A 26,847-nucleotide genomic window follows, 5' to 3' on the forward strand; every position below is an offset into this window, starting at 1 on the left:
ACCTTAGGCTCTGATACCTGTTCGTCCGATTCCTGTCCACCTAAAAATATGCTAGACAGATCGTTGTTAGAACCGACGGATAAAAGTTAAATTAAATTTCTACTCTTACCTGTTCTACTCGAAGAATAGCGGTTGTAAGAGGTCGATCCACAGGGAGGCGATTGGAGTTGCATAAAAATTAGAACATTCACTCGGATTCAAAATCGACTTTTGAATGATGGAAGAAAAACATTATTTTGAGGATGTTGATGGATTCTCTAGTCTACCGGAGAATATTTTTTTTATTGAAATTAACTAAAAGATGGGTATTTAAATTCAAAAAGCATTTATTTAATTAATCAAAGAAGAGTTTTGGCATAAATTAAAATGGATAAAATAAGAAGATTGAAGCGAACACAAATTGCATGAAGGAAGATTTAATTGTATTGCATAACAAAGAAGAAAGATTACAGAATTTGGAGAACGAAAATTAAAAATAATAGAAATTAAAAACTTTAGCATAAATAGATCTCTCTATTAAACTAAAACTAAAAACTCCAAGACAACATGCTCTCAAACTAAAACTCTTACTAAAAACATTGCTCTTCAATCAAAATAAATAAATAAGAACAACATGATACCCAAAACAGAACAATTAAACACCAATTAAAAATATAACCTTTAAAAGAAAAACAACTAAAACAATAAAAAAAAACAAAAGAAATGTAATGCTCTGTTTTCAAATCTGAAAACAGAGCACTACTGCCGATCCTTTCTTCTTCCTCTCGCTCGACTTCTCCTCCCTCCTCTGTTCTTGGAACTGATCCCCAACCGAGCTCCTCTCCTTTGGACCCCGCCGGCCACCAGCCTTGGACCCGCCGGCCACCACCCCGAGAGCCCTCGCCCTCCTCTCCCTCTCCGTCGGCCTCTTCCTCTCCTTAAATAGGTCGCCCACCCCCTGATCTATAGCGACGAATCCCTTGATGGAGGGGTAACGGATGCAGGGGCTCTCGAATCCGGAAGAGGGGGATTTGGTGCGGGATCATCGGGAAGCCGGAAGAGGAATCAATGGGCGGAAGAAATGGGGACTTGATCGATGGGAGGAAATCACGGAAGGGCTGCTGGGGGCTTGGACATGTGCTGAAACTCGGAAGCGGGATCATGGGGAAGGCTGAGAGGTTGATTCGGGAAGGGAGGAGATGCGAAATTCCCATCTGGTTGGCCAAGGAATCGCTGGATTACGGGATGAGAAACGCGGACTTCCTTCTTCAGGCGCTGCTGGGGACTGCTGGGAGCGTGATCGACGGGGTGCCGAAGAGGAAGGATGTTGATCGTGGCATGCTTGAAGATGGCGGCCTGATGCGGAAGGAAGGATCAGCTGGGAATCCGGAATGGGCGCACGTCTTGATGCATCGCGGGATCTTGGACACGGAAGGAGGGAGGAGCTGCAGACGGCGTGATTTGCTGGCACGGTGGCTGGCACGGATGAGGGACCGTCGGGGTCACGGAAAGGCAGGAGACGCGGGATCTCACTTGACTGAATATGGGTCATGTGCCAGTTTCTGCAATGGAATTGGATTTGGAAGAAGGTCCGGGTCCTTCTCTTCCCTTCTGAAGGGGAGCTGGGAGACACCAAGTTCCGTCCAATTAGTCATATAGATAAAAAATAGTGTGATATGAAATTTGGGAAATTCGTCACAGGTCATCTGTTCTGACTGGAGGTCAATTGCCAAGTCTTTCAAGTCATGGGTCAGCCAGCACCTCATAGTTATGATATGGTCAAATTAGATTTGTCCAAATTCTCTCCCAAAAACACAAAGAAATTGGACCCGATTCGGATCCGAACCCGACTCGGACCCGAACCCGACTCGTACCCCGAACCCCGAACTCGGACCCGAACCCGACTCGTACCCGAACCCGATCTTCAACCGGGTCGGATCTGGGAAGGGATCCTCTTTAGTCAAATTTGTACTTAATGTGCATTTTATCTCTAATTTATTAAATCTGTGCCAAACCCAAATATAATATTAATCCAGTGAATTTATCATTATCGGTTAGCAATAATACTAATTTAGGTGACATGTAGGTCGCACTTTTGTGCTCTCATCAATACCACTACTGTCATGCCCCGAACCCAGTATCCGGATCCGGTACGCGACCGGCCGCATGAGCCCTAGAGCAGTACCCTAAAGATCATGCAAGGCCTAAGATGAACAAAAATCCGATAATTCCATAGTTAATTACTTAAATCAAATAGATAAATCCAACATGACCAGATAATCAAATTGGTTCATGTACAAAAGTTTTCAATATTCATTGATATCAAGATAGACTAAGTAACTAATGACTCTCATACTCGCACTCTGCGCTCATCCCATCCATGTCTATGCATCCTACAACTCTGAAAAAAGAAAGAAGAAGAGGGGGTGAGCTTTACAGCCCAGTAAGAATCCCTACACATCCATACCAACACAATAATAATATGAATTTGAAAGCCATGACAAATCGATTCACATTTCATGAAATCATAAACCGGCTATCAAAAGGCCTCAAATAATCAATATAAGTATGTACGTCAAATATCAATGAAAGTCCAACCACGCAAGAATGATATAGCATACGATAGCTCATAAATCTTCATTAATGTTTTCAATGCTTTTTCTTTCCATTCTATATTAACTTGATTCGGATCCAATTATCTTTCCGACTTTGGGCTACATCCCGGTCACGTTTCCGGCCCGTGACGGGGCAATCGATAGTATCACATTTCCGACCTATGATGGGGTAATCGATAGTGTCACATTTCCAACCTGTGACGGGGCAATCGATAGTATCACATTTCTAGCTTGTGATGGCGCAATCAATACTAATGAGATAAGCCCAAAGTTTCTACTCATTTAACCAATTCACATACACACATCAATTCCTTTTTCCATCTTATATCCAGCCTAGACTAACCAAGGTCACGTTTCCGGCCCCGTGACAGGGCAATCAAATATAACATGGTTAGTCCATCCACCATCTCCATTAGTCCAATTATTTAAATGTAAATTATGCTCAGGATTGTATCCGTCATAATATCAATTACAAACAAATTAACCCAAAATACGATTTAATGTCATCATATCATAGGAACCCCATTTATAATTCCTAAATATGCAGGTATAGGTTTATGCGCATACATGCATCCACATAGTACCAATCATAAGCCAACACGATCAAAATATAATTTAATATAAAACTATTTCTGCTTTGTCTGGATCATAGCATATCAAACATATATGATGTAAAAATATTTATATCATGCAGGATTGGCGTACAAGGATTCTTACTTTTGTTAACTCAGACAGACTAATCACCCGCCCTCACGGCGATCTATAAATCCGGATATGCAGAACCCTGCTCAGCATCCTTTCGTCCAACAGATTGTTCCCCTACAGAATCAAGTCATCATTAAAAATTATCCAAAATATCTGACAACCCCAAAAATCTTTACGGATCCTCTAAGGGTCCACCAGTATCTATCACCCCAGGTCTAACCAACAGTCCATGATCTTCCTAAATTAAACTAGGGAGAAATCATAGCAATAAGAGAGAGCAACTAGAGAGGGAGAAGAACAAAGAAGAGGGAAGTGGATGGTTCTCTCTCTCTCCCCCTCTCTTCCTTCCTCCCGATTGGTGGAGAAACTTGATGGCAGCAGCCCATGGTCGACACTGCCCATGACGGGTGGTGCGGTAGTGCCGGCGGTGTGCCACGACCGGCGACGGCCGGCCGGGACGGAAGAGAAAAGCAAACCGAAACAGGGAAGCACGGTTCACATCGATCCAGCGGCTTGCCGGCCGGATTCCCAAGAAAAACAGTGGCCTAAAGATAAGGAGAAGGAGGATGAGGACCTTACCTCGCCTCCAGCGAACTCCTCCAGCCAGCCCGACGGCGAACAACCCAAGCTTCTCACGGATCTCTCTCTCTCTCTCTCTCTCTCTCTCTCTCTCTCTCTCTCTCTCTCTTTTAAAGAGCTCTCGATTGATGCCTTAGGAAGAGGGAAAAGGGGTCTTTTATAGAAGAGGATTGGTTCAATTTAGGTAAGATTTGATTCCCCTTTTTTTCCTCTTTTTTTTCTCCTCTTGCAGTGGATTCGGGAAAGGATTGAAGCAGGGGAGGGAGAAGACCCATTCGGGAGTCTCCCTCCCCTTCACATGGGTCGGGCCGGTGCTGTGGTTAGCGGGCCGGCCCGGCTCAAAAATGTGGCTCTTACAATATCGAAATTATTATGAGAATTATACATAATGCATTACATCTAAAGCAGTCTAAAAAGAATCAGAACACTATGAGAAGTCTAATGCGAATTTAACATTTAATATATCCTTGGATCTAACTGAAGAAAAATAATCAAAGCTTATTATTAAAAATATAAACAATCAAAATTGGCAATTAAAAAACAATCAATTTCCTGCACTATTGAAGTTAATTCCCATAGTGAAATGCATGAACCTCAATCTAAACTGCAAAAAAATTCAAGAGAATATGGAATCCCATAACATCATTAGGATGTCAGAACTACTCGTTCGACAATTGTTGTTTTATAATCCGAAGGCATTAATTTAGAAACTAAACACAATAAATTCATCAATCCAGCGAAGTTTCCATCCATTTCCCGAAATAGATAGCATAAATTCCACACAACAGAGAAAGTATCAATTTAATCTTCCCCAAATTACCACCTTTATCGTTTCCATTGAAAAACAATTCCATTAAGTAACAAAAATTAGATCGAGTAGAGCTCAAAAATCCCACCATAGAAGGACCATAAGCACACAGTATCCGTCTCGAAGCGGCGGATGATCCGCCAACCAGCATCCGACGCACCTCGTCGGCGAGGGCATGGAGCAAGAGGCAAGGAGAGAAATGCCCCAAATCTCCCTTCGATCTCTTCTTCTCTTCCTTCGAGATGGTCGGAAATGGAAAAACCTAGAGGTCCTCCGGTGGCCATCGAAGCAGCTCCGCCTGGCCGAAACGGAGGATCTCGGGGCAGCAGCGGAGAAGCGGCACTGGGACTGGGAGGATAGGAGGGCCGCCATGGGAGCTAGAGTTTTGAGAGGAGAGGGATTGGGGAAGCTAGGGTTTTGGAGTTAACGCAAAGGAGAGGGGATAAAATAGTGGTGAGAAGAGATAGTGGAAATCGGAGAGCCGCTAGACGTCCCCACGGTGTGGATAAGGCTGTCCGAAATCCGGGCGGTCCCTCGGGAGCATGCACAGGAATCCCGGACATTGAGGGGGAGGGGGATGTCCGTAATGAACTACTTATACTTATTCCCTAATCACTGACTTTTTTTAAAGAAGTCAGGATAAGACAAATAAAAGAAAGACTTGAAATACCAAAAAGAACTCATTCTATAATACTATAAAATCGGTCAAAAATCGCACTTGTACGTCCCAGCAGCATGGCAATGCGGAGGTGCCCTAGAGAGGGTTCTAAGACACCCGGGGAAATGGTCGATTTCCCACCTTCCTTTTTCTCGGGCATATCGAGAGGTTGGTCTAGTACAAGAATGAGAAGCCACAACAGCAGGGAACAGTCAGACACTGCGCGTTTCGGTTAGGGATTTGTTGGATTTAGGTTAGGGAGGAGGAAGAGGGGTTAGGGATCGCGTGGGGGCGGGAGGGGATGGGTGGGTGCCGGGGCCGCGGGTTGAGCGGCTGCAGGGGTTTTGGGAAGGGGAAGGGGGGAATTTGGGCGGGGCGGCGGCACTTAGTTTCATTTTGAATTTTCCTCTTTCTATCTTTTTTTTATTATAATTATTCAAAAATAATATTTTTAATATTTTTAGAATTAAAAATTAAATTTGGTGACAGAATTTCGGTCCAATAATCCCATCACTGCTAAAAATAATCTTTTAAAAATTTATAAACACTTGAGTTACGATTTTGTGAGGCTGAATTTGTCACTGTCTGGTTGCAATTTCGGTTACCCAGTTTTGTGACAAATATCCCGTTACTACGGTGGTTACTAAGTTTTGGTGCCCACCCTATCCGTGTATTCTGTGACCGGTCTGTTACTAATCTGTCACTAAGTTCACACCACGATGACCAAATTTCTGTATGTCACTAATCCGTCATAAATAGTGACAGATAACGGGCCGTCACTAGTTTTCCGGTCACTATACGCTTGTTTTCTGGTAGTGAAAGTTGTGGGATTGAGATTCAGTCCGAAGAGACGAGGATATGCTAAGTGAATTAAGGTGTTAAACGGCACCATTTGAAAATAAGTAGTTTTTTTTTTTTTTTGAACTTAGAAATTAGCATCTTATGGGTGCTAGTACAACATCGTTCGGTTTTACGAGAACCTTTCACTACCAAAAGTTTGGTCACTAAAAAACTCAAACTTTCTGCCCAATTTTTCATCCGGAAAAAAGCGCCATTCGTAAAAGTTTTCCTGGACTAAATTTTTTTAGTCACTGGAGGTGAACCTTTAAGGACCAAAATTTAGTCGCCAAAAGTTTTACCTCCAGCCCGGGCGAAATATTGGACTCGTGCCAACTTGGTATTGCTTTTTCCGCGACCAAATATGCATTTAGTCGGTGTAGGACAATTATTCAGTAACTAATAAGAATGTTGGTCGCAGATAGTCTTATTTTCAGCGACTAAACTTTAGTCGCCAAATGTTTTACCTCCACCCGCCAACTTAGTTTTGATTTTCCGCGACCAAATATGCATTTAGTCGGTGTAGGACAATCATTCAGTAACTAACAAATATGTTGGTCGCAAATAGCCTTATTTGGCAGCGACCACTATTCATTTAGTCGCCAAAGTGGTCGTTGAAAGTGTATTTCTTTTAGTGTTGGTATCTAAATTATAGGTGATATTTCAGAGAGAATATTATCCTTTTCTAGACTGGTGAGAAATTAGGTCTGTAGATTTGCAGGTTATTTTATAAGATGTATGATACAATATAACAGCAACTTTTAATTTTGGAGACTTAAAGAAGAGATAATTGTTTAATTCAGGCGGAAGCAATGGGTTGTAAATTTATGAGAAGAGAGTAACTGGGCTATGCTCCTCTTTCAGCAAGAGAGAGAGAGAGAGAAAGAGGTTGTTTTTATTGATGTTGTTGTACAAATTGTGGTTTGCTCTGAAGCAATGATTGGGGACTATCTAGTGCCGCTATTGGGCATTTTGCACAAATAATAAATCAATTTTAATTGACTCATGAGAGATGGACATAAGTTCATAAACATATAATGCATACCTGCAACAGAATTGCTGGTATAATGAAAGGAACATGAACTCATAAAGCTTTGCCACAACAACCTTCTGCAGTGACACACATCTCCACAAGCTTTGTCTCCATTGGTGACTGTAGTCCCTTTCATATATCTACTCATGGGTTCCATATTTATTGACCTGCTTGCATGGATATAGTGTGATCCCAAGAATAAGGGCCGGAGCACCACATTACACATCAATTTAGGTAGCTCAAGCGCTGGGGAGAAAGATACCAACTAGTGGATCAAAGTCCCAATGGTACCAAGTACAAAACATAATGCAATACTTTTGCTGCACATAGTGAACAATTTTTTGCCATTGAATTGGTTAGATGAATGTTAGGGCTTCTCTTCTCAATTCTGCATTCATGAATTGACATACATTAACCAACGATATGTATAATAGCTTTTATTTTGGAGATGGGGTCCAGAAGGGCAGGTGAGTTGCATCATGGATGAGTTTCTTTCTCTGAACAAGAAAAATCGATCCAGTTTCTTGTGTAGTTCAGGAGTCCGGACAATCTCATTTTATGATCACAAGTTTTTTTTTTCTTTTTCACTAAACACCTCTTAGATTCTACGACTGATATTAGCTAGCTTTCTAGCAATTCTTCCTATAACCTACTTAAGTTCCTTTTGATGAGAAAGTTCATTTTATTGCAAGACAAAATCATTCCAAATGGCTTGGAATATATCTACAAAAGGCCTGCTCTATAGCAGAATAATGTGATACACTCTTTTTGTTGCTTCAAATCCAAAAGGAAAGAACAATAATCCTATGTACGTCAATTTTCTTTATGACTCATCTAGAATTGCTTTCCCCTCAAATACCTGGCCAAATTGCCTGTTTCGCAGGAGCGACGTCATCGGACTGCACCATCTTTTCATCGCTTGTTGCCACTCGAAACGACAGGCTTTGCCCCCACCAAGAAAACGGCTAGATGAAACCTTTTTTTATTTGAACATAAAATTAGAAGAGGATAGATATGATACTCAAATTTACCGTCATTCTTTTTACATGCAGCAACTAATGCAGCTCTTATTTCCTGTCAAACATGTCTAAAAGCCACAAATGTTCTTGCTCTTTGCTGTTAACTTAACACTAATCTATCTCAATGATGAACATTACATTGTCACTGCCATCAATAGCAGGAGACATCCAAGGCTCTGGTTCCTTATATCAATAGATGCCAGGTGATAAGTTGGCAAGATTTGAAAAAAAAAAAAAAAAACATGGAGTAGCAAGTCTTCTGCAGATAGAAGGCAAAAAGCACTTGGCACAAATAAATAGTGACCCTTTTGAGCCTGGTCCAGCCTCTTAGAAACATATCGTAAATTAGGGTGTGGCTTGGTTATTGTTTAAGCTTGAAGGGGAATTTGAGTACCGAACTGGTATGGTGCGATTTACCTCCGTACTATCTGGTTTGGTATGGTATGATGTATCATGATTGTCGGGATTAGGTTTGATCAATTCCAACCTTGGGTCCCAGCAAACATTAGGCCCAGAGCTTTGACGCTGAAGTAGAGGGGAGACGATCTTCAAAAAGACCATCATGCAACCAATCCTCAGTCATTTAGGATTTCCGAAGACAATCAAATTGGAAGAAGGATAAAAGAACACAAAAACCACAGTAAGTTTTCTTTGAAATTTAAGTGTAGAAAAATAGAAGTGACTTCAAAGTAGTTATGTCCATTGGCTTGAAAAATTTGAACCATCACAATACTTATTCATTCAACTAGAAAACAAATGAAAATAGAACAACTGAAAGAAATAAGGGCATAGCCGTGATTAATTGATGCTGATACTGTGAATGCCGTGTAGAGTAGGGGTGCCAATTGGACTGGGTAGGAGAAGTCGGACCTAGGCCTGGTATCAACCAGACAAGGTTTGTTATTGTAGCACTATCCTATGACCTAATGTTACGGGCATGGTGTTAGCGTGTGTAAAGTTATGTTCGATGAGTCAAGCTTGAGCTTGAAGTATATAGTCTTCATTTGGATTATGAACTCTTCGCGGCCTCTGGATTGTGAACATATATGTGAGGATGATGGTGATCCCATTTGATACGTCCGATCACAGCCAACATGGCAAACCGACCAATCAAACCTCTCCAAGAAGCTCTCGACCAATCAGTCAAAGCCCGCCATGTGGCCAACTCAGAAGCGTGCAAAGAGTCCTTCAATTTCAAATTTTCTCCTCAATTGATGACACGGCCGCAATCGCAAATGATTTCCATAACAGTATAGGCAAGATGCATGGAACGTGATGTGCAGGCAAAACACCCTCATGAAGCCTTCCGGAAGTGCAATAGCCTACCAAAAATGGCCGATCCACACATCCGAATCCATCGGTGACGGGCACCGACCCTCGCCTATATAAACCATTCCTAGGGGATTCTTCAGGTAAGTACTCTCAAGCCTTCTTACGCCCTTGTGCTATCACTCTACTACACTCACAACACCTCCACTAGTCTCTAAGGAGTCTGAGAGGACCACTTTATAGATGAGGTACCCTCGGATGTAGCTAAATTATTACTACTTACACTATATCCAAACCAAATATCTATGATTGGAAGTTAAATCAAAAATAAGTCTCAGAAGGCTCTCTGGTATAGACCAAGTAATAGCAGGTTTTCAAAAGAAGCATCTTGCCAAATAAGAGGTTTTGGAAGGATGTCAATCCTTCAAGTAGTAAGGTGTAGAGTGAGTCAATCATTAGGCCAAAATTGTACTTAGCCACTAGCCCAAGTTACATTTTAGCCTTCGACCATGCGTCCAAGTAGGCCGAAACACTAAGGGTGCAGACCAAGTGGCTGGGTTGTTGACTGAGAGGGCAAGAGCTATCGACTTAAGATGAGATTTTTAATGGAGCAAAGTCCAAAAATAGTAGTTAGCTAGAAGTTACCACTATCTATAACATAGGATGAGTGGTCACACTATCTAGAACATGAAAAGAGTGCCTACCATGCATGATATAGTGGCTTATATAGCATATAATAGTAATGACAAGAGTCAAAACTAAGCAATGACACATATTTTACTACTATCTAAGATATGAGTGGAGTGGTGGCACTATCTATCATGTATAGAAATAGTAGCTCATGTGGCACACAATAGTAAGAATAAGTATAGGTCACGATGACACCTATCTTAGTAGTTGATAAGCCATTTACAAAATATCATATTGTAATGCTAAAAAAGAGAAACCTTTTGGCAAATCAATCAAACCGGTTTAACTTCATCTTTATATTTTAAGTTATCCTTCTTTTAACTTTTGAATTGTATGCTTTATTTTTTTCGGTAAGATTCTAATTTATCCATAGCAGTAGTAATAGTGTACCTCATAGTCCCTGCTATAACCCTATTATTTCTCTCCCAAATAGACAATGTGATGGTGGCAAGAGCCCTTAAGGCTAAGACATTTGGATTCATGCTACCATTATTATCCTCCTTTTATTTCCTTTCCAGCTAATCTGATGTCGGCAGTATGTTCATACAATCACTCAACTTAGTTGCTAGGCCCGTTACCAGTCTCCACTAGCCAATAGGGCAAACAATTGGCCGTGGCTTTTTGCAATCCATCAAACTCTAAGGCAACCATCTCAGCCACTTCATTTTGGCAAATCAATCAAACCGGTTTAACTTCATCTTTATATTTTAAGTTATCCTTCTTTTAACTTTTGATTGTATGCTTTATTTTTCGGTAAGATTATAATTTATCCATAGCAGTAGTAATAGAGTACCTCATAGTCCCTGCTATACCCTATTATTTCTCTCCCAAATAGACAATGTGATGGTGGCAAGAGCCCTTAAGGCTAAGACATTTGGATTCATGCTACCATTATTATCCTCCTTTTATCTCCTTTCCAGCTAATCTGATGTCGGCAGTATGTTCATACAATCACTCAACTTAGTTGCTAGGCCCGTTACCAATCTCCACCAACAAATAGGGCAAACAATTGGCCGTGGATTTTTGCAATCCATCAAACTCTAAGGCAACCATCTCAGCCACTTCCCCTTGGGTAGTGGTTCCCATGCTAGTTTTCCCTCTGACCATAGCTTCCTCATCAACATGAGAATTGAGATAGGGATGAAGACTTGCTGATACTAGTCTTGCCCTTAGAAGCCTAGTCAGCTGATGGATCCTCCTCAACAACTTGGACTCGAATTTTGGGAGGAGAATTGGAGCCACTTGGTTGCTTAGAAGCCAAATTCTTTTCTCCTGAGGCGCAAGGCTAAGGAGATTGTTAACAGCTCGTTAGGCACAACGCTCTTCTTTTCTTAGACACCCTCTTGACCGGGATCCAATCCCTTCCAGCTTATTTTTTAGCTATATATTTCTTTCTTAGGCACAACATTTGGTTCGATCCGCTTGGAGGCCTGGGTTTCGGCCCACCTGCATGGGCCGTGAGGTTAACCCCTAATTTTAAAAAGAAAGAGAGAGAAAAAACTACTTCGCTGCCACACTTCGCTCCCTCTCCCCTCGCCCAATCCGCCATTTCCTCTCCGCCAAAACCCTAACGCTCCCCCTTGCGGCGCGCACCGGAGCTCGGAGCTCGTCCATGGCGGGGAAGACGGCAATCCTGGGGCGAGCCCATGCCCTCTTACACAAAACCCTAGCCCTAGTACCCCCTTCCGCGCCGCTATCTCCACTTTGCCCCTCCTCTCCCAGGAGCCCCAGCTCCAGGAACCTCCCTCCTCCACCTCAGCCACAGGCGGCGCCGCCTCCCCGCTTCCCCCGAACCCCTCCACGGGGAGCCCCTTCTACCAGGAGAACTGGCGCGTCCCGAACCCCGGACCCGCCCCTGTGCTCGGCGGTCAGTCCCTCGTCCCCCTGGGCGGCTCCGCCACCACCCGGATAATGGCCTACTCCCAGACCCTCGACATGGCCAGCCTGATGAACGTCTTCGCTGACTGGATGACGTCGCAGCGGTGGTCGGACCTCAAGCAGCTGTTCGAGTTTTGGATCCGGTCGCTGGATGCCACCGGGAAGCCCAACAAGCCAGACGTCCACCTCTATAATCACTACCTGGAGGGCCAATCTCATGATGGGGGCGACCGCCGGGGAGCTGTTGGATCTGGTGGCCCAGATGCAGGCAGTACCAGATTGCGCCGAACACTGCCTCGTACAATTTGGTGCTCAAGGCCATGTTCCAGGCTAGAGAGAGTGAGGCAGCCGAGAAGTTGGTCGACCGGTGAGATATAATAGCTTGCTTACCCTTATTCTTTTGTTCAGCGGAATTTGGTTTTTGTTTGATTTCTGTTGTAAATTCTTAGGCATGGTTGGAAACATTTCTTTTTATTTTAGTGTTGATTGAGTTGCTGTCTATGCTTTTCGCTACCAATGATTTTTCCAGCAATAGAATTCATGTAAAGTTGATGACTTAGCTGTTTCAGTGCATTTTTTGCATGCTATTTACACTTGATAGTGATGAAAAGAGGGGGAAATGACTCTTTATTTAGTGTCTCCCTCGCATTTATAATGCTTTATAGTGTTTTGTAGGATTAGTCAATTGCTTGGCTTGTTGTTGCTAGCAGGGGCAGCTTATTTTGATCAAGGTTTCTTGAATTGATTACCACTTGATTCAGTTTATGTTATTCTGTAATTCTGTTGAAGTGGGCTTTCACCATGTATAGAAAACGAGCTCTGTTGCAATGTTGGTTCGGGGTTTGGAACTGAGGATAAATTTATTTTAATTTGGAAGAGTTTTGATGTGATTTCTCATAGGATACTTATTTGTGGGCTCCAAGTTTCTTTTTTAGATGTTTTGGGTAACTTCTAAGTGGAATCCTTCACTTCGGTACTTGAAAATTTAAGATGTAAATATTTACCTAAACTTTGCTATGTACCTTGGAATGCTTCAGGGTACAAAAGTCGATGCTATATGAAGTTGAGATCTGAAACTCAAATCAGCTTCTTCCTAGCATATTCTGGATGCCACTGAAAGAAATTATGCATTAGATACAATGGCAGTTGGGCTCAGGTTGTTATGCTTCTATTGTTGTTACTATATTAGTGAGCTGGAATGAATTTACTCATTATACATCAATTAAATAAAATAATTTATGAAAATAATAAAAGATAAAATGATTTGATAAATTTGAAGAAAGTGGGAAAAAGGATGAAATAGTTATGTTAGTGAACAACAAAAATAATGATGGGTGGAAAAGGTTCAAGTTAACCTGTAATTTGATATTCATGAGGGTTTATTCATCTTAGAGTCGGTTTATGTCAGATGCAGGTGGGATCACAAAGGGTGTTGTAGTGTTGTGATGCAATTAGTTTTTCATGCTGGAATATGTTAGCAAGTGTTTTCTATGCTTGTCTGTATTTAGATGAAAGCTACTAGGTGGATTCAAGGGATGAGTTTTAGTTTTTATGGCCCTATAAGTTGAATTAACAATGTTATTTGTGTAGATTGTTCTGTAAATTAAATAGGATAATACATGCTGATTGAGGGCATCTTTTTGTATGGTGCCAAATTGTGCTGCCAAATTCTTTTGGGAGTAGTAGGTAATAACCTATAATAACCCTGTATTATCCTAGTCAATCATTTTGTTAAGTTGGCAGATTAAACAGATGCCTTCTTTTGAATGGTTGACAATTGACATTCCTTGATATTTTTATATTTCTGGGTGCTGGGAACTGGTTTCTTCAAAATATATAAACTATTCTCAAGGGTTCTTCAAAGATTTAAAATTATAAATCAAGAAATGTGTTTCTTTACAGATGGTGATATGGGATATTAAAATCCCATACATAGTAAATGTTCAAGTAGAGGACTTAAGGAGATGGGGTGTCATTAAGCTTGCCATTGTGACACAGCCCAAGATGGATCATTTGGAAACCATTCAATTATGCCATCAATTAAGAGATGTTCTTTTTGAAGAATAATCAATGCAACATTTTGAACCCCATGAAAAGCTTTTGGATCCTTTTGGAACTCTGGAACATTTGAGTGTGATAGGAAAAACAACTGTACTCTTTTGATCCTCATAAGGAAAGTAGAGGTACCATGTTATCTTTTGCCGCTTTACATTTTAGAGATTGTAACACAGATTAGTAGATAAAACTGTTGAGTGCTTCATATTAGATGAGGGTGACCAAAAAGGAGAGATTGAAATAATACATAGAAAATCCTAATGCCATCTTAAAATTTTTTACTATGATTCTCCAACCTGATGACATCTATCAAATATCAATCATCTTCATTTCTAGTAATAAAATACTCTGGAAGAAAATACAATGTTACATTAAGACGTAATTGCTTACTGACCTATTCTAAAATAAGTTAATAACTTACGCATACAATTCAACAAAATATTAAGCAGTCAGTGTATGCAGATTAGTTCAGGAATGAATGTTAGTCAGCGACCTAGGCAATTGTCACCGTGTGCAGGTTGAGCAATGATTGAAGATTACTCGGTAGATATAGGATCATAATTGGGAGGAAAGGTTGACTAGTTTATGGCTGGTTGAGGATAAAATTTGGGTATAAAGGAAAAGGATATCAGACCTTATCAAAATTGTTGTCAGGAATTTTTTTTAAGACATAGCAAACCACAAGAGGGAGTTTAATTCTTAATCAGGTGGAACCAAATTTGTGATATTCAAGTTAGAAGCATTTAGAATTGATTAACTCTCTCTCTCTCTCTCTCTCTCTTCTCTCTTCTATCCTTATTCTATTGTTGAGTGGTGGGGGGGTTAGCATCTGCATTTTACCTTTGCAAATGACCGTTTATTGTTTGACTTCAGGATTGCTTGCAGACAGGGCACTTTGCCAGATGATGAATCATATAATTTGGTTATAGGTCTTCTGATTTTTAGTGGAATCAGATTGATTCTTCCTTAAAATATTTAGATTGACCCTGAAATCGGGTTTCATGGTGTCATCGAGCATTTTTTCGGATTGTGTAACGCGAGCTGTGTTAATGCTGGGAGATTGGATGCATTGTCATCTATCATAGAGAAATGCAAGGTACAAACCAAGGTTAGTTTGTTTAGTTTTAAGCTGAAAATGCTGATTGATGAAAAATGCACTAGAATTTCATTGTTCTTGATTAAGTAGTCTTCTGTTTCACTGGATTTTAGACTGCCCATGATGAATTGGGTCTGGCATCATCCTTTCACCAAACTAGTCGTCTTCAAATCAACTTTCAATCTGTTATCAGCTACATTATTGCTGATACTGACTTTTTTTCTGTTTGCGATCTTACAGATGACAGACCAAAACAAAGCCTTATGCCCTGTTGGAACTTATGCAACTACATTGCTGATGTTGCATTGCAAGCAGATAATAGCAAATTGGCGTACTTCTCCTTGGAATTTCTGGCTCGATGGATTGCTCGTGGTGAGAATGCTAGACCACCTGTTCTTCTTTCTGTGGATGAAGGGTTAGTCGTGTCAGCTCTTGGTACTGCCTGGTAGAACATACGATTCTACCCTTCTAGATGCTTCTTGGTCAATTTTGCGGCGTTCCTTGCGTCAGAAAAGGGCCCCCAATCCAGATCTTTACCTTGCAAAGATATTTGCACATGTATCATTGGGGAAATCTGCAACGTGCTTTTAGTACCCCTCAATGAATTTGAAAATGCATTATGGGAATTCTGGAGGAAGTTGATCAGCAGCTTTTTTTCTCCTTTTACTTTCTTTATATCCACTGGTTCTTGCTTGCTGCAAAAATGGCTTCTTCGACATTGGACTCGGTATGGCTTGCGGTATATTAAATATTGTGTCATGCTTTCAGAACCTGGGCATGTCTTTAATCATAAGGAAGTTTTTGCCATGATGCACGTTGTCACCATGCTCCCTGCGTTATTCACTTGTAAATGCTAAATTTGGTAATGAAGGTATGATGTCAAAGCTTAATAATAAATACACACATATAATATCATAATAAGAGTTGTACTGTTTTTTAGTTGTGCCTTCAACATTACCACTGAGTTATGAGGTCATATAATGTAACAATACCAGAGGCAGAGTTTGGAAATTTGTTCTTCACTGCAATAATAGCCTTGGTAACTTTACAACCACCCTAATTAATTTGTGTGCTGGTTTTAGGTCTTCTTTTGCGTTTCATTGCTGTCTATAACACACTGTTGTTAAAGTTCTAGTGAATTTTATGTATTATTTTAACAACTTTTTTTTGTACCCCAATTCATAATGTTCTCATGTATCCAAATTCATGATTTGTTATTCTGCAATATTTCTGCATAAACCATCTTGAATTATGATGCGTTGTGCCCCAAGTTTGTCGTTAATCGCTACATAGTTAATGTTGACTCCCAAGCTTGTCGCTAACCCACTACATAGTCTACACTGACAGTTCTAGGAGTATTGTTGTTAATTATGGTTCATTTACATTGTGTTTAATCAGTGAATTGGATCTTATTAGCTCTTTATGTCATGCAGTGTGAGATTATTATTGTGTTGGTCATAGATGAGTTTCTTCATTAACTCTATTGGTTAAATCATTCAGGTGTATTTTCAATTGGAGAATTTGAGCCGTGCAGATCCCCTTACAAGTCTGTTTCTGCTCTCAACTGTGTGATATTAGGTTGTGCAAACAATTGGGATCTTGACCGGGCGTATGAGACTTTTGAGGCCATCACTGAAAGATGGGATTAACACCTGATATACATTCTTATAATGCTTAATGCGTGCATTTGGAAAGCTCAAGAAGGTTAGGATCTCTAAGTTCTTTCTAAATACATTTTCGATATTTTAATTTGTTGAATGTTTGTCCCTGAAAATTTCAATATTTACTTGTGTGCAGACAGCTGAAGCTTCGAAAGTCTTTGGAGCATTTAGTAAGCTTAGGTGTTAAACCAAATGCAACAACATATTCATTGCTTGTTGATGCACATCTTGTCAATCGAGATCCAAGAAGCTGCTTTAGCTGTAACTGATGAAAATGGTACAATGTCTCGTTGAGTATTCAGTTGGCTTGTTCAAATATTGTGGTTGGTCTCTTTTTTCACAAATGAACTAATGTTTTGGGATGATTGCTTATTGGACAGGTTGAGGCAGGATTTACACCCTACTAAAGAGATGTTGAAAAAGGTGCGAAGACGCTGCTCTCGAGAATCAGATTTTGATAATGATGAGCATGTACAGTCTATAGCTCAAAAGTTCAAGATCCGACATGGGTGGTGAATTTCGTAGAGAGATGCTATACAACCTGGAGTACAGCACTGATTATTAGAAAAGAGGTAGCTCTCCTCAGTATCACTTCTAAGCTCATGAGTCCATCATTTGAACAACCATACCCCCCCTCCCCCGCTCCCCCTCTTCCTTTTTTACTTTGCCATTTTTTCTCTTTTCTTTGATCTGGTGGCTACAAAAATCAACCGACATCATCAGTCTTCGAGAGATCAAGAACATTGTTTGACAATACAACAGCCAGCCATCTCAGGCCACAGTTAACTCCGACATGCTATCACCCAGCAGTTTCATTTTCTCCACTGAATCTGATCATTGTGTTGTTGGCATTTAACATCGGATACTCCAGTCATATCTAAAAGCCAATAAAGAGCAAGTGTGAACAACCATCATTTAGCTCTTTATATGTCATAATGTATTTGTTTTCAGCTAGCCAGCTTTTCTTGCTACTTTGCTGTGATGCTGCTTGGTTTTTGGATTCCATTGAATATCAGGTCTTCAATCAAATTGGGGAAATTATAATATTATTTTTTTTAATTTTACCAGGCTGCTCCATCTGTGGAACCGGCTGCCCGGTGAAATGGCAACCATCCCAGTCTGTACATTACTATTTGTAAGCAATTTTGACCAATATTTGTAGAGAAATGTATAGGATCGTGAACAAATTTTATCGTTTGTTTCCCTTTAATTATTACCCAGCCTCCGGAGTTGTGTTGAGCTTTTAATTAGTAGTTTATCTGGGCCATTTGTGAAACCAGATGCTAGGATTTTCAGAATAAAGACAATGTTCTCAAGATCAGAAGGAATCATTTGCTTAACAATTCTGGGGTGCTTCACCTCTTGTTACTACTGATACTCTGGTTTGTCCATCTATCTAAAAAAATGTTTTTTGCTGGAATTTTTCCCTGCATTGTGTATTACTTGCCCTGAGATATGGACTAAAACTTTGTATGAATATATAGTCCTTCAAAATCTTAATGGTGTCCCCTCTTCTGAAGCAGAGTTCCCATCTGTTGGCTTTTGCGTTGTTCAGCAATTTAGAACTACTAAATTTGGTCGTCGGTATTAGATGCTAGATCCATTTGAATCTTATCATTTCAGCGTATCAATGCAATCCAGCTGAAACTCACACCAGAGAAAAGTGATGAATATTTGTTTAAGTTGGATTCTATTTATATTAAATTACTCCATAAACATATCAAAAGTTCACATTTTGGAACAAATGGTATCTTGCAGGCCATTTCACTTATGAGCTTAACCTTCAACGAAACATGAGAAAGCAATTAAAGCCAGTAAGCCAGAAGGCAGAACGCATGGCCAGTGTGAACAGAAATGGATGCGACTCTTGTGATGAATTCTGGGGTAATTCACCCATCTAAGGTGGAGGCTGTTGAGCAATATGAGGTTTAAGTTACCATCCAATTGAGATAGACAATATTGAACCTTGGTTGCTCTGGTACTGCTTTCTTTTTTGTTGGTTCATGAAATATGTTTGAAGGGCTAAGATTGAACAAACCAGCTGGGTGGGTATCTCATATTTTATCGGAGATGCTAATATAAGTAGAGTTCTATGTGTTTCTTGATGGGAAAAGAAGATTCTATTGTAAATAGACGAAGATCCAGACCAAGACTCTTCTCTGTCTACAGTAATAGATGGATCTAATAAATTCACCGTAACTGCAATGCTTTCCTTCTTTTTTAATCTTGTATTCAACTCTAGCGTATGTTTTTGTTATTCATACTCATCCGCCATTTTCTCTCTTTCTCAATCGCACATTTGATTCCTCCTAAAAAAAAGCTCAGATGGCAGTCAATCTCAAACTTTTTCATAGAGAACAAAAAAAAGAAAAGAAAAGATTCTTATGATATCTACATGAGGAGTTTTTTTTTGAATTTTTCTATTTTTTTTAAAGAGAGAAACAAATGGGAGAGGAAGGAACGGATACCATTAAAAAAAAATCATATACACGGCATCCCAATCTCGCATGTATTTTTACTCAAGAAAATTTTCAAAAACAGTGGCAAATAAAAAAGTGAGACGATTATGGATAAGAAAGCGGATAAGAGTGGCACCTGGAGAAACGATTGATCTTTAGAAACTTCACTCTTAAACTGAACCAGTAAACAAATTAGCACTCAATAGTTTCTTTGCTCCTCTTTAGTGGAAGGGTGAAGATTGGATTTAGTACGCCTTGCGAAAAATAAACAAGGACGCCGAACAATCCTTGAAACCTACTGCTGCATTGCTTATTCTAGAGGCAACATCTAAAAAGCCATACTTCAGAATAATTGATGAATATTTATGAACACTTGATATTAAATCCAATGATTGATAAATGAAACATACTTGTGATTGTGATGTTGCATCACATTGATGGAATATCTAGAATGTACAATTGTTTCTAAGGCTTCGATCATTCATTCATGGCTCTTCTCCTCCTATCCCTGGTGATCATAAATGCCTCCAAGATCCATAACCCCACGTCCTCAACTAGTTTCCACCTTAAACATGACCACTCACTCTCACGGGAAAATTAGTGCAAGAAATATCATCGAGCCTTGGCACCTCCACCCCCCCATCATCCTACCGGTGGCCTCCAATGCCCTCCTAACTTCACCATCCCTTACTAACCCTCTTCCATAGATGACCATGTGAGGACCGTGCGGGCATGTATTTAGTCCCACATTAGTTATTCACTAGGTAAATCTTGGGTACTATTAGAATCAAGGAACTCCAATAATATTTTCTAGCTTACCTTTTTGAGTGAGGTCCTGGTTGTCACAAATTGTATCAGAGTAGTTGTGACAAATTGTATCAGAGCGGACCCAGCCCATAATTTATGTGGAGTAGGAGACACTGCAATACGGATCCATTAGGGCTAACCACGGGCCGAACGTTGTGCTTGTAGTTAGATTTTAATGGATTTGAACCCTTAATTATTCGCTGGGTAAATCTTGAATACTTATACAAGATCAAGAAACCTAAATAATACTTTTCCGGCTATAGCCATTTTGGATGAGGTTCTGTATTGTTACAAACCCTATAGTAGCATAATATAAATGTGCATGACAGGCTCGGCCCCTCTCTTTATCATCACCTGGGAAACTTCAGTTGCCACCCTTGCTTTTCTTATCCTCAACAAACCCCTCTGTTAAATTCTCTTTAAACTCTCCAGAAACTCTATATTCCTCTAACCAAAAGCCCATAAATCAAATTAGCCCTCTCTTTGCCAATTTTACCGACGACATATAACCACTCGAAATCCTCCCTTCTTTGCAAATTTGAGTGATCACCACCCTATAACAAGGCACATTGCAATGCAGATTCTTGGAGTTGATTGTCGTTGATCATAGTGTTTATATTGAATGATTGAATTTAGAGCTTTAGCCTAGCAAAGATGTTAAGGCTTAAACTAAGTAGTATATGAAGGACCCGAGTGGGTATGTCTTTAGTCTCATATCAGCTCAACATGGAATATGACCTCGAATACTTAGTAAAGCAAGGAAATTCAAATAATATTTTTTAGCTAGCTTTTTTAAACGTGATTATAAATTGTCATAATTTTAATCCAATTCAAGCCCCCTATCATCTTGTTCTGAAGCTTGGATGCATCTACCGAGTTCTCAGCTTCTCAGAACCCCAACCACCAGAAACCTAGAGATAGCCTCACTCGGCGTAATAAAATGCCCAACTTTGGCAGCATCAGGTAACCCTCCCTTTTTGCTAAGAGTTCATCAATGTGATTCAGAATCTCGACATTGTAGAGGGAATTGTGTGTCCTAGGAGTGCATTGAGCTGCAAGAGCTCGGTTGCACTTTTGATCTCTTGGTTAGGCGAGGAGCGGGGTGATGAGGCAAAGATTATGGGGATAACAAGGCAAGCGGAGAGCATGTCATGAAGGAAGGATCAAAAGAGGAGGATGTTACAGGCCTTACTAAGGATGTCGAGGAGCTGTGACATGGGGCGAGGGAGAGTAGCAGCGGCGAAAGAAGAGGTTGGAAGCGGCGGGTGGCCTTCCAGAGAGGGGTAACTTTGTGCAAAGGAAGAGCTTGTGGAAGGAGGAAGGCGGAGTTTTTGGAGTGAGAGCGGAGTTTTGGGTCGGGGGCGTCTTTCTATTGGTCGGGGATGATGTAAAGGCAAACGAGAAGGCAGCGTCAATTGGGAAGGTGCGAAAGGGGGGTTGTTGGAGGTGGAGATTCCGGAAATTAGAGGTGAGGAAAGGGGAAATCATGGGCCAAGCGCAGGCCTATTCTTGAATATTTTTAGGCTCAAGCCTAGCCCATGATCTGCTTCTAGTTGTACATAAATAGCTATTCAGATTAAAAAATAGCAAAAATAAATAAGCAAATAAAATGTAAATAGTGGAGATGCAGGGATCAACCTTGTATATCCCCAACAATGGCAGGGGTTCGGTAATTTTATTAGATTACAAAATCGCAAAGGAAAAAAAAAGCAAATAAAAGGAAGATAGTGGAGATGCAAGGGTTCGAACCCTACAAAGGGATTAAACATAGCTGCATGCAGAGCAAGCGCTCTTACCATTTGAGCTACATCCCAAGGTTAGTAGTGGGCAAGTTGCCCAAATAAAACAATAGGAAAGAAAAAAAATAAAAGGCAAATAAAACAAAAATAATGGAGATGCAAGGATCGAACCCTGGTACCTCTACCATATTGAGCTGCAATCCCCGTGCAACAATGCTTAAATATTACTGGCTCTAATGTTGGCTTTATTCCGTTCTCCACTATTTACAAGTCTAATAGAAAATTGAGTCTAAACCTGTGTAAGGCAACAGGTTTTTTAAGTCTGTGGTCATGTATTGATCAGAGCCTTTTTTTTAAATAGCAGAATGCTTTCTAAACCTCATTATATCAATTATGCTGAGATCGAGATAACATAGATCTCAGATTTATCTCAGCCAATATCATAAATTAAGAATTATGAAGTGAATTATGAGGGTTCGAAGAAGGCCCATCGTCTTCTGCCACCAAAATACTTCATGTTGCCCGTAAGAGAGAGTGATGCATAGCCAGCTTCTGTCGGAGGTCGACTATCTCCCCTCTGATAAGGCACCACTACTATTTCCCTCTTCTGAAGATCGGCAATAGATGCTTCCACCACCCTCGGGCATCAAAAAATATCACCCACCACCTCTCGTTTCCATCTTTGCAACCTCTGCTTGGTGAGCTCTAGTTTCTGGGTGATCCTCCGTATAGCATCCTCTTACACCAAAGCTTCCCACACCCCCTGGACGATGTCCTAGGATTGAGGATACGACAATCACACTTCTTAAACCCAGAACGGGCTATGATGACAAGTGCTCAAGATTGTGCTAATCAAAATAGCGCAAGTCTTCACTCCTCTCCCGGATGATCTGCTTTTTTCTTTATTTGTCCTCTTTTCTCTTTCTCTCTCTCTCTCTCATGTTCTATTTTTCCTCCCTTTATTTTGTACTGATTTCCTTTTTAATGGAACTTGTGGTGGTCTTTTGCCAACATTTTGCTCAAAAAAAGACTATTTCTCGTAGGAGTATTAAACTGGAAAGGTGGCATTTGTAACTTAAGGAACATATAGAAAAGATAATAAAATTGCAGTTTCCAAGGCTGCCAAACATTATAATTTATGCTTATATAGTCTATAGTTGTATTTCTCACTTATATTGTTTGAGCCGAAAATATTACTATCGTTTCTTAAATCTCCGACAAGGTATGGTAAAGTTTATATGTACTATTATTCAAGTCTGATCCAACCAAAATCCAACTCAACCTGACCCATTGTTATCCTCTTTCCCTCGAACAGCCTAATGACGAGCTTTTGCTAAAATATGCTTAGAACTGTAAAAATAAAACCTTAGAACATCAAGGCCCATCTAGCATTCCCTTTCATTCAGCCCTCTTGAAATCTTGTTTCTTTTGGAAGAAAGTTGGTTCCACCGGCCAGCAAACACATAAATTTGTCACACAGCATCCTATATAGCACTTGAGGCTCATTCTTAATAGTCACATCTCTCCACTTATTTGGTCGGATATTTTACGTTCAATGCTCGGGCAATGCATTCAGAAAAATTTAGACCTAGATAATTAAATCCAAGTTGGTCCATCCTTTTGTCTCTCAAACAAAAATAAAATAAAATAAAAAAAATTTAAACAAAAGTACAAATGCATGGCAATCTATTTGTCGCATATGGCATAGAGGGATTGGTGTAACTCATAAAAATTAGTACGATACCTTTAAGATGGTTGAATAATGAAGCTAACAATCCAGCATTGGTAAGTCCAATAAACTTTTATGGGGAACGCGGATAATTGGCACCATGACTATAAGAACCATACACCAGACACATTTAGGACTAGTTTAGGCTGGGCCCAAACCAAATTTGGGCCAGGCCCAAACTGAACCATGATCATTGCAAAGACATCCGGCTGAAAGTTAGGCTTCAAAGTTGGCCAAGGTTTGCATTTTTCTCCCCTTTCCAGTTAGGTTGAGTTAGAACTGAATTTGTTCTACTTCCTCATTCAAAATTGTTGGCTACTTTGTTTCCCACGAATACGCCGAAGAGAAGGCTATATCGAGCTTCGGAGACTTTGAGGATCTTAAAAGGATTACAAGCCTATGCCAAGGAATTATGGAGGCTTGCAGCATGAATCGATTACTTGCATCCCAGAAGCTACTTGACATGCTGTCATATGGGATATTTTTGTTCTTTTAACTGAAGCATTTCCAGAAGGTAGAGTAACAACATGCAACAAAACAAGCCCTGTAGATTGTCAACAATTTCATCGCCAAGTGGTACACATTCAGCTATGATATATAGTAATACAAGTGTTGCTTTCATGGGAGCACCTTGCCCACTTTCATTAAAACATTGATCCTTAAGACGTTAAACAATTGCTCCACACTTTTAAAATGGGAAACCCAAGCACTTAAAAACATTAGTTTGGGAATATAATGTATAAAGGCTGGTCAAGTAGACCCCTGACAAGAAACCTCTACAAGTCAGCTCAAAAGAATATCTTTCACTCCCTTCCATGTGTCGTCACCTTTCAATCTCTTGCCGGCACTTTATACCTCATCATTTTTTTTAACGTAATCTCCAATCAAAATCATTTCCATGATTTGAAATACCCCTTTCTTCAACCTTATGATTGACATGTACTTCTTTAGAAAGCGATTTGGGTCAACTCAAAGCCTTTTAAAACTGTTTGAAAGAGAAAGGAAAAGGAGTGAGAAGTGCGTACTTTGAAATACTGGTCCATCTGTCATTAGTTTAAGGTGGCAACTGCACATTTTAATGAAGAAAAAGGAGCAGTATCCAACTATATTCTTGGAGTACTCGGTTCCTCAGTCCCCAATCCACTGTCCCCCACATTCTCTCTCACATCTCATTGCATGTGACTTCAGTGTCCACAGTATACCCTTTTCCAGCACAACAGGAGCCGGTAAGGTCAGAAGAATATAACTGATGACACGTAATCTAATGATGTTTCTCTTTGGATATCTAGTACTGAACGACAAAGATCTTAGCCTTATTGTACTGAGGCCACGTGTTATGACTCCTCCATGTACGCACTCTTCTTTTAAGGTTAGGATATGAACATTCCAATAGGAAAGATGTGATGGGAATGGAGCCATCTTAGCGAGGTGACGTGATAAAAATAAATGCTTGCACCCACAGGTGAACAAGAATTTTTGCCTCCTTTCCTTCTTTTGTCAGCTACGAGGTTTGGGGCCAGCTTTGGACGGCGAACCCTGCACTCCTGCAGTGTCGAGGAGAATGGAAGTGGCTCGGATGTCTGCTTTCAAATAATATATACTACTTTATACGCTATAATGTCTTACTCTGATTCTAGATATATCATAAAACCAAAAACCAGGCTCTGTAGGGGACGTAAACCAGCTGTGAGCAACATGTGTACACCATTTTCTTTAGGCATGGCTGAAAAAAAATCAGTAACCTACCTCTAGGATAATTAATTTGGGCGCTAGCAAAGTGCCATCAAGTGGTTGATGAGGTTCTGGATATAAAGGTAACACAAGATTTTGGCAAGAGTAGCAAAAATCCTTACGACAATTAGCTAATAGAAAATATAAGCCAATGCAAAGTCGTCGGAGCTGGATATTTATATCGCATGTGTATGTGCATCCACGTGTTTCAATTATAATAAAAAATTAGGTTTGGGTTGAAATGAAAACATGATAAAGCCTCGATGCTTAACCTAAAGTTGTTTATCCTATTTATGATAAACGTTGTATAGGTATTCTATTTTTAGCATAGGGTCAAGATATTTGTGAACTGCAACAATCCAACACAGAGAGGACAAACTTATAGGCTGTAATAACAATTCGTTCTATGCAAGTCAAAAATGATAGCAAGGAAAGCAAAATAATTTTAATCAAGATTTGTCATATATTGAAGTCAAGAAAGAGTATTGAAACAACAACCAAAAGAAGAAGAAGAAGAAGATTGATCTAAAAAGCATAGAGAACCATACTCAAAAGATTTTACTATACATTGTAATTTTATGGTGTATGTGTAGTTGAAAAGTTACTGAAAAAACTAGAATATTCCGGTAAAGAAGCAAGGGTAAAGCCTCATGACGCTTAAAATACAAGCTTCTCTAGAAGGTTTGGATAAGAGCTAGGCATCTTGCTTTGCTGGAGTTTGCATGATAAATACTATATAGATAGCAAAGAGTTTAGTTTGAGGTTATATATATATATATTTGTGTATGTGTGTATATGTATATGTGTGTATATATATATATATATATATATATATATATATATATATATATATAACATTTTCTATTAGATATTCACTGGATATATAATCTAGTTTTTAACACCATAGATTAAATATTGCTTTAATTTGCTTATCTAGTTTAATTGTGTCATGATTTATCATGTTCTTTGCATAAAATATTCCTCCCAACATCTTTTTCTTCAGGGCAGGGGGGAGGGAGTTAAATATCCCAGGATAATTATTGAAGGCATCGTAAGGTTGTGGAGTAGTTTGTAGATGGAACATCATTTCACACTAGCATAATATACTTGAAGCAATTGATATCCTCCTTTGTTTAAAAAAGGTCCTAGGCTCAAATATTCTTGGGTTAATATCTATGAGTTCCCGATTCATTTGAAGGTTTTTTGTGTGTTTCTTTTATAAACTTGATAAGTTAATATAGAAATTTATGCATGCAATAATTAAACTATGATAAATGAAGTGCCAGCATCATGCAATAATCAAACTATGATAGATGAAGTGCCATAATCAGGCTTTTGTCTAAAACATGCAATTACATTTGAGATATCTAACATTGAGATGAACTTATGGATAATAAATAGTTTTTAAGTAGAGGATATTCAACTTATTGCTTGAGGTAAAAACTAATGACTCAATAGCTAGTCTGACATATTAATAAAAATCTCACATAATTCTTAGAG

The 26,847-nt window shown here is 39.8% G+C and overlaps 1 pseudogene; it reads left to right on the forward strand.

The window, feature by feature from the left end:
* Window positions 1-1,140: 1,140 nt before the first annotated feature.
* On the forward strand, window positions 1,141-17,564 carry LOC120103994 (annotated as a pseudogene).
* The last annotated feature ends 9,283 nt before the right edge of the window (window positions 17,565-26,847 follow it).

This window comes from Phoenix dactylifera, chromosome 15 (assembly GCF_009389715.1).
Source record: "Phoenix dactylifera cultivar Barhee BC4 chromosome 15, palm_55x_up_171113_PBpolish2nd_filt_p, whole genome shotgun sequence".
In the NCBI taxonomy this organism is placed as follows: Eukaryota; Viridiplantae; Streptophyta; class Magnoliopsida; order Arecales; family Arecaceae; genus Phoenix; species Phoenix dactylifera.